Here is a 16,377-nt window from a genome sequence, read left to right on the forward strand (position 1 = left end):
CTTTCTTCTTCCCCACCTCACCACCACCACCACCACCACCACCACCACCCTATTTCCTTCCTACGGCCAACCGGCCTCCCCCCCTTTAAATTCCCTACGATTTTTCCCTCCTACCCATCAGCTGGCCATCCCCCTACCCCACCCAGCCACCATACCTACACCCTCCCTCCACCTGCCGGTTTTCCTACCACCACCGCCTCCACCACCCAATAAATCACCCCAAACCGCAGGCCCATCCCATGATTGAATTTTGAATTTCAAAATTCAAACCCCTCATTAACTCTTTCCTAAAATACCTCACCACAAGTAGGAAAGATATTCAATCTTTACTTTGAAATTCAAAACTCTTTCCCTATTATGCAAATTCAATTAGGAAACTCTCCCAATAAATCAATATATGAATTAATTTCATATTTGATTTAAATCAAGAGTTAATCCTATGGGCCCACAATTAATTAGAAAATCCTTAACTTCCCCTTTTGTTTGGCCGACCCCTCTTTATAAATCTGAAATTTAAAATTCAGATTTCCTTAAACATTAATTTCCCCTCACACTTAGCCTATTCCAAAGAGAAACCTAACCCTAGCCGCCCTTTCAGCCTCCCAAGTCATCCTCCATTACTTCTTCCCTCAAAATCTCAAGATTATTCTTCTCCAACCGACGTCACCACTATACATGGACAATCCGGAAGTCGACATTGGCTTCTTATATGATGATCAAGGACGAGCAAACATTCTCGAATCTCCTTTCTTCGACGTGGACGCTTCCGGCTAGTACCTTCTATCAAGGAGCACATTCCTGCCGGGCGTTGGATACTCATTACTCATCTCGTAGATTCCCCGCCACCGGCTACTTCTCCAACGAACTATGCCGTGGGCACCATTTGTCCCCTAGTGGCATCGCTCGTCTTGTTCTCGATCTTCCTCTGCTAAAGCCCCACCATCAAGAGTGTGAGTGAGGGACCCAAGGTGAACAGTTCTATTTGTTAAATCGTGGATTATTATTTCTTTGCCATAACATTACTTTCTCTATTTTATGCTGTTAAATTGAGAGCATCCTGTTAATCTAGTTGTAACCACATGCCTTACATAATTTCTAATTGATAATTCTGAAAACCTAACTTGGGAAAATACAAAGTCTATAACTAGCAAGCTTTAATAATCAAATATTAAACTCCCCAAGCAGGTCTTATTTTCTTTTCATGGTTTCACATCATCTTGGTATCAGAGCATGATTGCTCTCGCATGTGTTAGGTTTCAATTAGAAGTTTCAACTTGTCATTAGAAGGCTTAGCTAGTTATTCTAACATTGCAATTATATCATTTACTACATCGCATGTTTGCTGTCCTTTACAATTCTGTATCATTTAGTGGACTTTGGTGAGTCTAATTTAGTGTTTAAGTGCTGTTTTCACTCTAGAGACCTTCCTAAACACTTAGACAACTTAATTCCCTGTTGTAGTTTGCTGTCCACACAAAAGCTGCTTCATTTAGTTGCGTCAGGAGCATAATATTTGTGTCTTAGTGTTGTCCTTTACCCCATTACCTCCCCTAGTTATCCCCCCAACACCTACCCATGGATCCAGAACAAATTCAGGCGACTTTAGACCTTATTGTTGGTCAATTAGGCACGGTTACTCAACAAATAAGAAACACCCAAACTGATTTGGCGGACTTTAGACGCTAAACTGGAGAACGACTTGATAACATTGAACGATTAGGAAACCCAACAATTTACACCCCTTCTCGACCGCATTAGCCTTATGGTGATGAAACTCGAACCGAATATGGACAGCCTCAAGAGCACTATCGTCATAACCATAGACCCAATCAAGATCTCGTAGGGCACTATACACCTTGGAGAGATAACGTCGCAAAACTATTGAAAACATTAGGATTGATGCTCCATCCTTCGATGGCACCCTAGACCCTCAAGTTTTCCTAGATTGGCTCGAGGGTATGGATAGTTACTTCTGGTAATATATCGGAGGCGAGAAAAGTGCGATTTGCTAAAATGAAGTTGACGGGTAGGGCTAGTCAGTACTGGGCTAACTTAGAACACATGCGCGAAACCCGAGGGGAATATCCAATAACTGATTGGAGGACGGTGAAGAAGGAACTGAAACAAAAATACCTCCCACCGTCATACTACCCTAGACTCTTGGACCGTTGGAATAGGTTGACCCAGGGAAGCAAGCCGGTCAAAGAGTACATTTCTGCTTTTGATGACTTTATGATTAGTTGTAGTGGCGAAGAGACCACCACTCTTGCCCAACTTCTTTCTATGTTTAGAGCCGGATTAAGGGAAGATCTTAGGAATGAACTTTTTGCCAGAGGAGTGACTACCTTAGAAGCCGCTTGTAGTCTTGCGTTAGACCTAGAAGAATCTAGAAGCCATACCCATTCTAGGAACCAAGAATCTCATCCTAATCCTTTCAAATCCTCTTCTAGCCAGCCTCAAAACAAACCCACTGGCCCCGTAACCAGTCGACCAACTGCTGGGTCTTTCCAACCTCGCCCTGACTATAAGGGTAGAAGTGTATAACACCTGAACGAGACACACCTAAAAGGCTAAAACCCCTGCGGGAACCAAATGTTTTAGATGCCATGGGTATGGACACATTGCCTCTCAATGTACCTGCCCCTACAAAGTCACCATCATTGAGGAAGTCGTCGAGGAGGAGGATGAACCGGACACCGAACTAGTTCATCACATTGATGACGACGATGAATTTTTCTGTGAAGAAGACACTGCTGTGTTCCACTACCTCCAGAAGATGGATCACTTAGATCTACAAGTCGTTAGGTGTGCTCTTTCATAACCTAAATTGAGCGACGATTTGCGAAGAACCTCCATCTTCCACACTTTCACCAAGATAGGTGACAAGAACTACAAGGTCATCATTGAAAGTGGAAGCTATATTAATGTTGTGTCATCTGCTATGATCTCTAAGCTTCACTTGAAAACCACACTGCACCCGAACCCTTACAAGGTCGTTTGGATCAACTCGACCGCCTTAGAGGTAAAAGATAGGAGCCTGATTCCTGTTGAATTTGTGGGATACAAAGAGAAGATTTGGTGCGATGTTCTAACTATGGATGTTGGTTAGATCATCCTCGGCCGCTCTTGGTTGTTCGATAACGACGTGCATATTTATGGGAGATCAAACACCTGTGTGTTTGAACATCAAACACCTGTGTGTTTGAACATGATGGTAAGAAGATTAAGCTCCTACCCACACAACCAAAGTCTGCCAAAGAAGATATAAAATCCTCTCCTATGAAACCCAACATGGGCTTAAATCTGTTAACGGCCAAAGACCTAGACGCCGAATTAGGATTATGGTCACCCTTATATGCTTTAGTAGCTCGAGAGGTAGCTGTCGAGCTAGAAGAGCCCATTCCTGAAGAAGTAAAGCCGCTCCTTTAAACCTTCGCTGATGTTTTCCCGGAAGATTTTCCCAACCAACTTCCTCCTTTAAGGGACATCCAACACGTTATTGACTTGGTACCCGGGGCTTACTTGTCCAACCTTCCCCATTACCGCATGAACCCTACTGAGCATGCTGAGCTCAAGAAAGAAGTGGATGAGTTGTTGCAACGTGGTTTTATTAAGGAGAGTCTTAGTCTGTGTGCTGTCCCCACCCTTCTAACCCCCAAGAAGGATTGGTCATGAAGAATGTGCGTTGATAGCTGAGCTATCAATAAAATCACGGTTAAGTATCGTTTCCCCATCCCTCGATTAGATGACATGCTGGACATGATGACCGGAGCCACTTTATTTTTCAAGATTGATCTTAAGAGTGGATACCATCAAATCAGAATCCGTCTGGGAGACAAATGGAAAACTGCTTTTAAGACCAAAGATGAGTTATACGAGTGGACAATTATGCCTTTTGGCTTGAGAGTGATGACCTAAGTCCTTAAACCTTTTCTAGGAAAATTTGTAGTGGTCTACTTTGATGATATTCTAATCTATAGTAATTCGGTGGATCAACATCTAAATCACCTTAAACAGGTTTGTGAGATTTTGAAGAAGGAACGGTTGTATGCTAATCCTAACAAATGCATGTTCCTCACTGATAATGTAACCTTTCTTGGCTTTAGCATTTCCTCCCAAGGTATATCTGCTGACCCTGAAAAAGTGCGAGCAATCAATAAGTGGCTTGAACCTAAGAACATAAGAGATGTTAGAAGTTTTCACGGATTTTTCACTTTTTATTGAAGATTCTTTAAGAATTTTAGCAATATAGTGGGTTCGATAACTAACTGCCTGAAGAATGTAGAGTTTCATTGGATGGCGTCTGCCTCTAAAGCCTTTAGAAGATAAAAAGGAAAATGATTGAAGCACCAGTCATGCGTCTGCCCGATTTTTCCAAAGTTTTTGAAGTGACTTGTGATGCCTGGTATCAGTATCGGTGGAGTCTTGTCTCAAGAGGGACATCTCGTTGCCTACTTTAGCGAAAAATTGAACAACATTAGGCAACGATATTATACATACGATAAAGATTTTATGCTATCATCCAGTCCATTAGGTATTGGAGACGCTACCTGCTTCCCCAAGAGTTTGTTATTTTCTCTGACCACAAAGCCTTGTGGTACATAAACTCAGAAAAGAAATTGAACGCACGATATGGTCGTTGGGTCGAATTCCTTCAAGAGTATACTTACACGATCCGACACAAAGTAGAATCTAAAAATAAAGCAGTCGACGCCTTAAGCCGACGAATAATGATCACTAGGGAAATGAGGACCGAAGTAATTGGGTTTGAGCAAATGAAAGAAAGTTATACGGGGTGCCCAAACTTCAAAGACACATATTCACTATTAGTTAACGGAAGTGAATGCATCATTGATGATTTCCTTTTAGAAGATGGATATCTCTTTAAGTCCTACAAACTCTGCATCCCAAACACTTCGCTTAGAGAATTCCTCGTGTGGGAACTTCACGCGGGAGGTTTAGCAGGCCATTTTGGACAAGACAAAACCATCGCTGCTGTTGAGCACCGATTTTTCTTGCCTAGTCTTAAGCGCGATGTCAGTAGGTTAGTAAAGAGATGTCACACTTTTCAGTTAGCAAAGCAACATAAGTAAAACACTGGGCTTTACACACCCCTTCCCATACCCAACTGCCTATGGCAGGATGTTAGCATGGACTTTGTTTTAGGGCAACCCAAAACAGTGAGAAAGCATGACTTTGTGTGTGTGGTAGTAGACCAATTCTCTAAAATGGCTCACTTCCTCCCATGCTCCAAAACTTTCGATGCTTCTAGGATCGCCAAATTGTATTTTGACGAAATTGTTATACTCCAAGGACTACCCAAAACCATTGTGTCAGATTGAGATGCTAAGTTTACTAGTTATTTATGGAAAACCTTATGGCACAAGATGGGGACCAAACTTCAATTTTCTACTTCTTTTCATCCCCAAACAGATGGACAAACTTAGGTTGTGACAAGAGTCTAGGAAATCTGTTAAGGACTTTGGTAGGAGACAATATGCGGGATTGGGATTCCAAATTGCCTATAGCTGAGTTCGCCTACAATAATTCTGTCACTCGAACTACAAGTCTAAGTCCCGCTGAAATTATTTATGGATACCAACCTAGACAACTTATAGATTTAATCCATATGGGTCCCAAGTTTAGAGCGTCCGAGTCTGCGTCTGCATTTGCATCGCATTTACAAGAACTACGTAAGGATATTAATAAAAAGATTAACCAAAGCGATGCTAGTTATAAACTTAATGCAGATCTCAAGAAACGGTTCAAAGAATTTAATATTGGAGATTTTGTAATGGTTCAAATTCGTCGGAGTGGTTCTCACAAGGGACCGTTAAAAAGTTACATGCTAGAAGCGCTGAACCTTTCAAAATAACAATAAAATAAATAGTAATTCTTATGTGTTAGACCTTCCCGAAGGTTTTAACATTAATCTTATGTTGAACATCAAAGATCTTGTAGCCTTTGAGGGTCCAGAGTTTTACCCTTCCAATCAACTAAATAATGAGTCTTGTGTGAACCCACCTAGTGAGAACCCTAGCCTACCTCCACTCTCCAAAATACCTACTTTACCCAATACGGCGAAGATTGAAGCAATACTTAGTGATGAAATCATTTCCACTAGAGACGGTGGTAGACAAAGGTATTTAGTTCAATGGACGTGGAAACCAGAGACGGAGAACACATGGATTGACCGTGACGAGCTACAGCGATTGGACCCCGATTTACTAGAGCGGTACGAGGGCTCCAGAGATGATCACTCGACGAGGTCGAGTTTTCTCCCACCTGGAGAGAATGATGAGGACATCAATCAGAGATTTCGACACGTGTACCATCGGAGGAATCTGATAGGAAGTGCTTGTATTCACAAGCAACCTATCCAAAATCGGCGAACCAACGGCAGCCAAATGACTGTCCACAGCAGGAAAACAACAGATTTCTGCTGTTTACAGCAGGAAAACAGCATTTGTCCGGGAAAATACGAGAGAAAACTCAAGAAAAGACTTGTATTCCACTTAGACGATGAATAAAAGAGCAAGATACAATTGATCCTCAATTCGAGAGGAGGATCGATCTCTCCCAAATCTCTAGACGCCGCTAGAGCCCAAAGAAACCTAAATCTACGAGATCTCAAATTTCAGCCCAAATTCAAGATGCCCAAACCCTAGGAAAAACACTATTTAATGCGTACAAATCAAAAGGAAATCCCTAAACAGCCCCTACATTCAAATTTCCCTCTCAAAACGCTAAAAAACGCTTCCTAAAATGATCTCTTCGGCTGGTCGGGCCGCTCGATCTCCGCAGGAGGCGGAGATCACGCGACATTTCGCGTCTGAGCCGGTCCCGTGGACCGGCTGGACCGGTCCAGTGGACCGGTCTAACAATACTCCCCTCCCAAAGATCCACCTTGTCCGCAAGGTGGAAAGACGACACCCTCCATTCCTTCTTCATCACAAACAGTAAGAACTTGAAGAGTTCGGTCCTTACACCTGTGCCCCGGCGTATACCTCTCGTCACATCTGAAACAAAGCCCTTTTGCCCTCTTCTCCTGTAATTCTGTCTCAGTGAGCTTCTTGAAGTTATCCCCACTCCCTCCTCCTACTGGCTTCTCCCTGGTGATCTCATGATTGTTGACTGATGCAGGTCCCTTTGATGCTAAAAGAGTGGTCGTAGTCTTGTAAGAGCCTCCTGAGCTGCTGCTCCTGGCTCCCTTCTCCAGATTATTCTGATTTTCTACCAGCTGTGCCAACTTCATTGCCTCCTCCAAGTCACTAGGCATCAGAACTTTAACTGCCGCTCGGATCTCTGCCTTCAACCCCTTCATGAAGTTCCCCTCCAATACGCTATCCGATAATCGCTCCACCCTACTAGCCAGGTGCTCGAACCGATCACGGTAGTCTTCTACTGATCCCTCCTGCACCAGAGCAAAGAACTGCTCATAGAAATCTCCTCCCCGGTCGGTTTGGAAACATTCTATTATGCAGTTTTTGAATTCCCTCCAGTTCCTGATAGGCTCCCTCCTGTCACGCCACTGATACCATGCCAAAGCCTTTCCTTCCAGACACAATCCTGCCGCCGTCAGCTTCTCATCCTCTGTCAACCCATTGACCGCAAAGTAACGCTCCACCTTGTAGATCCAGCCATGGCCGTCTTCCCCCTCGAAAACGGGCATCTTCAATTTCCTCACCTTGGGATCTCCCCGGTATCCTCCATAGCCTCCCATTCCCCTCAGAGGAAGCGTTCCACAATTGTCCCGATTGTCCCTCCGACGAATATACTCTAACCCCTCTTCATACTCACCTCTCCTCCCTTCAACCTCATCACCTCGACGCTGAATACCTTCAAATTCAGCACCTCGACGATGACGTTCCTCCCTTCTTCCTTCAAAATCCCCCCCTCGACACTGAATTCTTTCGAATTCAGCACCTCGGCAATGCGATCCCTCTCTTCTCCCACCAAAATCAGCCCCCCTTCTGTCATATCCCATGCTCATCTCTTCCCTCGAAAGGGGGTCTAAAGGAGGCATGTCGTTCTCTTCCTCTAGGATCTCCACCTCCACATTTCTCCTCCCCCGCAAGGGGTTCGGATTTCCTCCCATGTCATGGCCGTCGGCGGTCTCTCTTACTTCCGATGTCGCCGGATTGGTTTTCATCTCAAGTAGTTTCTTCAAGAGGTGGTGGTTCTGATAGATAGTGGGGCAACCCACAATTTCATTTCCACCCGGCTTGTTGAGTTGCTTGGTATGGCACTAGTGGATACCGGTGGCTATGGGGTAATGATGGGCACGGGGAAGGTGGAAATGGGGAGAGGAGTTTGTAGAGGAGTGATGCTGACCATTCAGGAGATACAGGTGTCTTGGGCTCTTGGCTTCGCCGGAGATCTTTTGGAGAGTTTTTCCTTCCTCTCGAATTGAAGGAAAGTTGTATCTTGCAAGTGCTTTTCATCCGTTATCGAAATAAAAGTGTTTGCATCGTTTTCCTACGCTTTCCTCTCAGATTTTTCTTGTGTTTTGGCTGTTTTTCTGCTGTGGACAGCAGTTTTCTCCTTGGATCTACTTGATCTTGGTGAGAAACACTTGGAAATCCAAGTGTTTCCTATCAAAATCAAATTTGGATCTCATTTTTGCAAGGGATATAGTCATCAACCTCACTCTTCATACTTACTAGCTGCAAAATCTAAATCAAGTATCATTTTCAGCTGTAATGTGGATCAATATTTTAATCCAACTCCTTTTGGTGTATCATAAAGATTTATATAGACTTAAACATACAAATATAACACATTTCTGCTATGTAGACAATCGTATTTCAAAAACCTACACACTTAACATATGCTGCATACTAGGGTTTTTCCACCGCTCAAATAATTTTAGCTATTTATTGAAGAAGTAAAATGATTTAACTAAAAAAAAAATTCCATTAATGACAGAGTTCTTTTGCTAAGGAAAAAGTTAATAGATTTTGTTAAGGACCATCATCACTTATATGTGTGAGTGAAACAATCCCATACTACGCTTTAAAGCCAAAGTTCAGCCATGAAAACATATAAGAAGCAACAAGTAGTGGAAACTATTTTTCCTTGACTATTATTGACTATATTTTAGGCTTATTAATAATAGGAAGCCAATTGCACCAACAATGTCTTAAGTCCCCTTAATTTTATTAGTCAATGGTGTCTATGCTAGCTAGATTTCATCAAAGTCACAAACTCCCATTCCTGAAAATTCAAGCCTCATTTGCACTGTATGCTAGGTCACCATCACCCTTTGACGTTCATAGCAATAACAAGTCCATTATTACCATTATCCACACTATCAACAATACCAAATAGTGATAAAAAACTTGCCCTTGCATGGCACGTTTCCTTACCGGGCGCCTCCCTGCGATTCAGCTAAATCAAGCTAGGAAGTGCAATGGAGGATTAATCAAGTCATCGTTACATACGTTTTACTACATATGTGTGAATTAAAGCACAACCACGCATTTTTTTATTTTGTTATGAGAGAATAGGTCATATTTTAAATAAATGTAGTGCACCAAAAAAGCAGCAAAAATAAGATCCAAGAGGTAGAAGGTATAAAACTGCAGTAGCATAATTAAACGTGGTAACTACTTGTACATATTTCCAAAGCATCTTTATCCATAAAGGGTTAAAGCATGATATCACTTTTATTTCTACTCTTGTTCACCCATCATGAACCAAGTCTATTAGTACATAGGCATTGTTGTCGGAATAAATGAACAAAGGTAAGAATAAGATGATGCAATATTTTTCCTAGGAAAAATGGGAACATTTAGGAATTTTTCTGAGCCTTCATCCACAGATAAGAAATTCATGTCAAAGATAAGCAAGTTATATTCAAATTATCGTAAGTTACCAACATCATAAATTTTAAGTTATTAATGCTGTTTTCACCTGCGTTTCACTATAAAATAGTGATGATGTTTATGGCATTACATATTACGGTGAGCAATTTATATGATGGAAAAGAGAATCACCTAAAGGAATTATATCATAAGGGTTGTCTCCTTTAGGTAAAAAACCATAAAACATAACCAAGTGAGATCCAGAGAGGCTTCCATAACTTAGATAACATTGCTCTCCTCTTTTGCATTGTCTTGCAAGTTGAAATTTTAAGCATTTGGTTTCTGAGTCAACTCTACCGTAGTGTATTATATGGGGGAACAGCTGCAGAGTTAGGAACATAAGAATAAATAAGCCGAGGCTAGAAATACTTTTTAAAATGAAAGGGATTTGTACGCTAGTTTAAAAGTACTGATTGCAAACCGAATGGTTAAGTAGCCCAGCAATAGGAACCAAGCAGGTCCTCAGCTTTCCATCACTGAAAATAACTTTCATGCTATTAGAATACCAGAGTTCACAAGCCCATATATAGCGATCCCACGAGTATAACTCAGTTTTGAAGATATCAGGGTAACTAGCACATAATGCTGGACAAAGTGACTCGTATTGTTGTCGTAAGTGCTGAAATTACAGAATATATCTGTTTGAATCTCATATTGTAAAGGAAACTTTTATGCACATAAAAGAAAATCATAGGGATGTAGTGAAGGACAGAACATTGGAGGTGTGGAGAGTTTTAGCGTAGAATATACCTCTTTAGCTTGCATCAATTCTTCAAAAAACAGAGTTCCATGTAGTATGGTAAGAGCATCAATTCCAAAACTTAAGCCTATAAAAAACAAAATAGCTTTAGGATTGTAATTCAACTATTCAGTCTGAGGCAAATCCACATATGGAATAGGAGTAGAGGAGGTTTGAATATATAATGAAAATTGTTCTTGAAGATCATCAAGATCTTTGAGCAAAAATTGAAAAGTGCATCAAACCACAAATTCAATTTAAGATGTTTCCTTAAAATAAGATATATGGAAATCCGCCAAAATAAATGAGGATAAAAAAGATAAGAATTATCAAAGATTCTTGAAGTTGGAAGCCTAACAGAACCTGTATTGAAAGAGTCTGGCAATGTTTCAAAGTATTTCTTGAAAATTGAAAGGGGATTGTATCGTTCCCTCATGCTCCACAATAGCAGCATCGTCTCAGTAGTCATACCATCCCATGCCTTCAGAACTTCAAACTGCAAATGCATAAAAGGATTTGCAAAGATTTTAAATAAAAATGCCTTGCATAATAGTTTAAATGGAAGATAGAACTTGATGCTTTTAATGAAACTAAACCATTGAACCCAAGGCAATCAACATGGCATAAGAAAAAAGGTAGCAATTTTTTTATTATAAACGAAGTTTTGCTAACTGCCAGTCAAAAGAATTTTAACTATTATCTTAACAGAAGCACCCATGGGAGATTTCGTGAAAGATAGAACGAACCAAGTATTCAAACAATAAATGGAACTATAACCCCAAACATAAGAAACTATACAAGTATAAAAATAAAAGCTCAAATTATATCAATTTGAAGTGTTAAATAACTTGAGTGATACAACGCCACAACCCAAAATGGGACTAATAACACAAAAAACCGAAAAACGGAATTGACAATCTACAAGACGAAAGAGTAAAATCCCAACGAAAGACATTGAAAATTTAAAATCTTCCATGATCAGAAAGGAAGTTAAACAAATGCAGGACAAACAGAGGTGGATTAGATACCAAACAGTGATGCAGCTAATGCCAATATGGAGCAAAATCTGTAATTTGAGGCCTCTGAGGAATTTGGAAATATATGAATTCAACTCTTAACTTATGAAAAAAGGTAAAGGGGGGAAAAAGACAAACTAGGCAATTTATTGTTGTTTCAAAAAGTTTCATAAATCTAAGTTACATCTTCCCTCTTAGTTGGAAATGAGATGAAAATTTAAAATATTGGAAAAGACATTGAAAATTTAAAATCTTCCATGATCAGAAAGGAAGTTAAACAAATGCAGGACAAACAGAGGTGGATTAGATACCAAACAGTGATGCAGCTAATGCCAATATGGAGCAAAATCTGTAATTTGAGGCCTCTGAGGAATTTGGAAATATATGAATTCAACTCTTAACTTATGAAAAAAGGTAAAGGGGGGAAAAAGACAAACTAGGCAATTTATTGTTGTTTCAAAAAGTTTCATAAATCTAAGTTACATCTTCCCTCTTAGTTGGAAATGAGATGAATCATAAAGAACTTATGATTATGCTATGCCATACCAATTAGATCCTTCTTCTCCTATCATGAAATTGATCAATAAGTCATAAAATAAGGCTGTTGTTACCCCCAAAAAGGTCATCCCTGGCCTGGTAACCATCAATGTTACCAATTGTATTTATTATGGCGACTTTGAAGCAATTTTAGATCAAAAAGTCTAAATTAAGCAGGGATATAACTAAACCTATTTCCTAAACCCTATTTCACAACTCCTCTTCTTCCAGTTCTCCTCAGTTGTCCTCATCTTGACCCCATTTTGCTTCCCTAGCACGATCCATCGCATGAGATGAAGGCGTAGAGGTGTTGTTCGTCTTCGCCGACCTCTAACATCAATCGACTCTCTCCAAAGCTGGTCTTTGCCGAGCTATGTGTCACCATTCACCGCGGCAACGAAAATGTAAGATTTCTTCCCAAGGAAATAAAAATTTCTCGCATTACTTACATTAGCTTTTGAGTTTCCATTTTTTGTAATTCATTTCTTTTTTTTTATTGTTTTTTTTTTTCAAGAATTTGTTAGTTTAGGATTTTATGATATTTTGATGAGATGGATTTTAATTAAATTGGATCCTGTTAGTTCCCTTGCTTTCGATGCTATCAATGTTGGCACTGGAGTTGAGGTCTTCTTAGCAGCCATCACATGTTGTTGCTAGATCTTGATATCCTTTTTATCAATTTAGTGTAGTAATCATCCATGATCTTTACCTTGCTTCACGTTAGCATTGAAAAATTTTGAGGAAATTTTTATGTTTGTCTTGTAGTTATTTACTTTCAAAAGCTCTCTGTAAATTAAATGATAAGTAATTAAATATACCTTCAGGGCTTTCTTCAAAAGTTGTCAATAGATCGACTAAGATGATTAGCAATTGGCAAGCTAAAGTTAGATGCATTAATGGTCAAGTTGTGAATGAAAGTATTTGTTTAAAATAATGCTTTACTCACGATCTCTTCAAATGCATAAATATTATGTGAGTAAAAGTATTTATTTAAATTTTTGTCACATATTTAAAATGATTTTTTATAATTATTATGTCAATTGTTATCTTTAAATAAAATTAATAATTATTACGTCATCCGATTCAACATCAGTCGAACATTCGAACTACAAACCTCTTCTTCTGATTCGTTGTCTGATCCGATTTTCACAATCTTATATTTTTCTTTATATTGATTGGTATTCAAGATTGGTTTGAAATTATGTTAATTGTCTTTCAGTTAACTGAAATTTTGAAAAAAGACCATACAAATAGTGGTCCCAGATCATATAAGAAATATAATTGATGATTGAAATGAAATTTTACTAGAACATATGGGTAATTGAAGCCATCCTCCATCATCCACTCTCTTCTCTTCTCCTCTTAAAGCGCTATCAGCTTCTTCCATCCAATCCATCTGAGCAAGCTTCATCACTATCTTTCCAATGGCAAAGCTTGCTTCTTCAAAAACCCATACCATTTCACTATACCTTCATGACAAGATTATCAACTTCGTTGCATCTATTTTTCTATCATTTTGCATTAAGGTCTAACTTCATCAGAAGGCATTCTTCATCTGAAACGCATCATCACGAAGTCTGTATGGTATGTCAATCCAACTTTGCCAACAATCACCCATCACCACTTTTCCTTCAAATCACCAACTTCCATGAAAACTCACTCCTCAAAGCTGTCTACTATGCCTCACCTTCCTGCCATCACCATCTCTAAAGCCTAACCCAAGTTAAATCTCTAACTTAAACTCTAGCCCAATTCATCCTTTAATCAAAACAAACAACCCAATCCACAACCCAAAACCCAAGCCTATCCACTGGATGTTGCTTTACATTTTTTGTGATTATTATTTTTGAGGATGTATAAATCAAGACTGCGGGGTATTGTGAATCGAATTGATATTAGTTATCCCCAAGATGTTGATTCAATGGTAAAGGTTTAACAATGAACTAGATGCAGGGAAGTTGGTTCAAGTAAAAGATATGAAGTCAGGAAGGGCATGCATACAATATGGTAGGTCAAAGCATAACTAAGAGGATAAGGGCACATAGAATTCTTCACAATTAGTTGAAACAATTTATTCACTTCAGTAGCATTCCATTGCTTCATCACGTTGAGTAGTTAGTTGGATCTGCATTTTTCTTCCTAGTAAATAGATTGCAATGTCTCTTACAAGTGAATAATTTCTGGTTAAGCATGCATGATATAACACGATGCATATAAAAGAAGAATGAAAATTGAAATTTATAGATGCCTTTGTTTCCATTCATGATATCCTTTTATCTTAGCTTACGTGTTGCTTGATTGTAAAGGCACTCTTAGCGTCATTAAAAGGCTTCCATTGGCCTCCAGAGTTTTAAGTTGACACTTGATTGTATTTCAGCCGAGCCATGTTAGCTCGTCACAGATGCTTTCTATCTGATAACTGTTGTCAAGCCGAATTCTACTAGGATGACACTAAAAGTATCATTAGCTTATTATCTATGTATTGTTCATTTCCATTGTTGTACTGTTTCAATATGATGCAATCATACTATACTGGGGCATATTATTATTGCCAACTCATTATTCTCACTACTTGTGGTAGAAAACATGAGAGGAATGAACAGTGAAATAATCTAATACAAGCCTGCATCATGCGCAAGATAATGTGGAATAATGAATAAGAACTAAATAAAAGTTTATAGGAGTTAGTGCACCATATCAGACTCATGAAGACGATCCTCGGATATGATGATTGATTCTGGAATTTCCAACGCACTTTCACCAACATTAATGTCCTCCAGCGCCACTGCTCCTCTATTAGCTCCCTCAAAATCTACATTATGTTGTAGAGAAAATAAAGCAAATTGATATGTCAGATGCTACGCAACACTACCAATATACTAAAAACAGGATTCGAGTTCTTTGGCATATTATACAAACCAAACCAAGCAATCCATCACCAGTATAAAATGCATATAATAGGCATCGCCATAACAAACCGGAAAGAAGTTTTCATGTAAAAATTTCCTAATGATCCAAATAATCATATTAGTAAGAAAACAATTGTACTATAAGCAAAAAATTTCCAAATTTTTTTAGATTACAAAATAGTTGGAAGTATTTTGTGGATAATGATGAAAAAAGACTTGCAAGAAAAAAAATGACAAGCAAATCCCCAAAAATATAGAAAGATGTTTGAAAATTGTAGAAAATATAGCATAAATCTAGATGATATTTTGAGCACTCTATTGACCTACACGTATGTGACACAGTAATATAAATCAAATTCAATTGATATCGGCATTAATATCAGTCATCGCATGCAACACTACACGAAGTTGATTAAACGCCCCAATTGCTACCGAAATAATTGATCACCCAATTCATGAAATGCGTTATGCCAATGCATTTGGAGTGTTGAATTATTAAGAAAGGATTTCTCATGCTCAATTCGATTGAACACAACAAAGACAATGGATGACGGACGTGACATTATAGAAATCAAGTTAGAATGCCTTGAAAGCAATTGATGTCGCTCAATCATCATTTATTCACAAAACAGGACGCCTCGACTATAATAGCCGCAGTTTGAAGTCAGGTAATTTGTTATTTAAAATTTTAATTTTTAAGCTTAATCAGTAATTATAAGTGTTCTTAAGTCATTTGGGGCTTAATATGCCTGAATATTTGAGTCGAGGAAGGGAAAATATGAAGTTTGAATTTTTTTTTTGTTGCAAGCGTTGTGGCTGCGGATCTGAGTGCTTCGGTGCTATAAGCTCGGGAAAATGCTATTTTTTAGGGTTTGGGGGTGTGTTTTGGGTAGGTAGCAATAGTAAGGAAATGTAAAAGACCCCTAGCATATTTGGGGAGAGTTTGGAAGAGTAATAGAATTTTGGCTGGTAGCGCTGCAGCATTGGAAGTGGGAGCGCTGTGGCGTTCCAATGGATTAGTTGTTTTTAAAATAACTAAAGTCACTAGCCAAATCCTCATTCGCCCCAGCTTGCCGGAGAAGGAAGAGAGGAAGGGGAGAGGAAGGAGAAGGAAAAAAGCTAAGTTTTGAGGCCCGTAATCTGATTTTTGTCTGGCCAATTAAAGAAATTGTCGGGCTAGAGGTAAGCAACCCGTACCTCATTTTTGTTTTCAATTCAGATAAGTAAATTGAAATGTATGCTTTTAAAAGTATTTTTCTCGAGTTTTAAAAGGGTTTCACGATGTAACTTTTTATATGCCGCTTTATTCT

The 16,377-nt window shown here is 39.2% G+C and overlaps 1 protein-coding gene across 1 annotated transcript in view; it reads left to right on the plus strand.

Moving 5' to 3' along the window:
- The window catches only part of LOC110092804 (protein PAT1 homolog 2), a 60,065-nt gene that overhangs the window by 13,093 nt on the left and 30,595 nt on the right, over window positions 1–16,377 (plus strand). The gene's annotated exons all lie outside the window — the stretch shown is intronic.

Source organism: Dendrobium catenatum, unplaced genomic scaffold (genome assembly GCF_001605985.2).
Source record: "Dendrobium catenatum unplaced genomic scaffold, ASM160598v2 fragScaff_scaffold_665, whole genome shotgun sequence".
NCBI classification, from domain to species: domain Eukaryota; kingdom Viridiplantae; phylum Streptophyta; class Magnoliopsida; order Asparagales; family Orchidaceae; genus Dendrobium; species Dendrobium catenatum.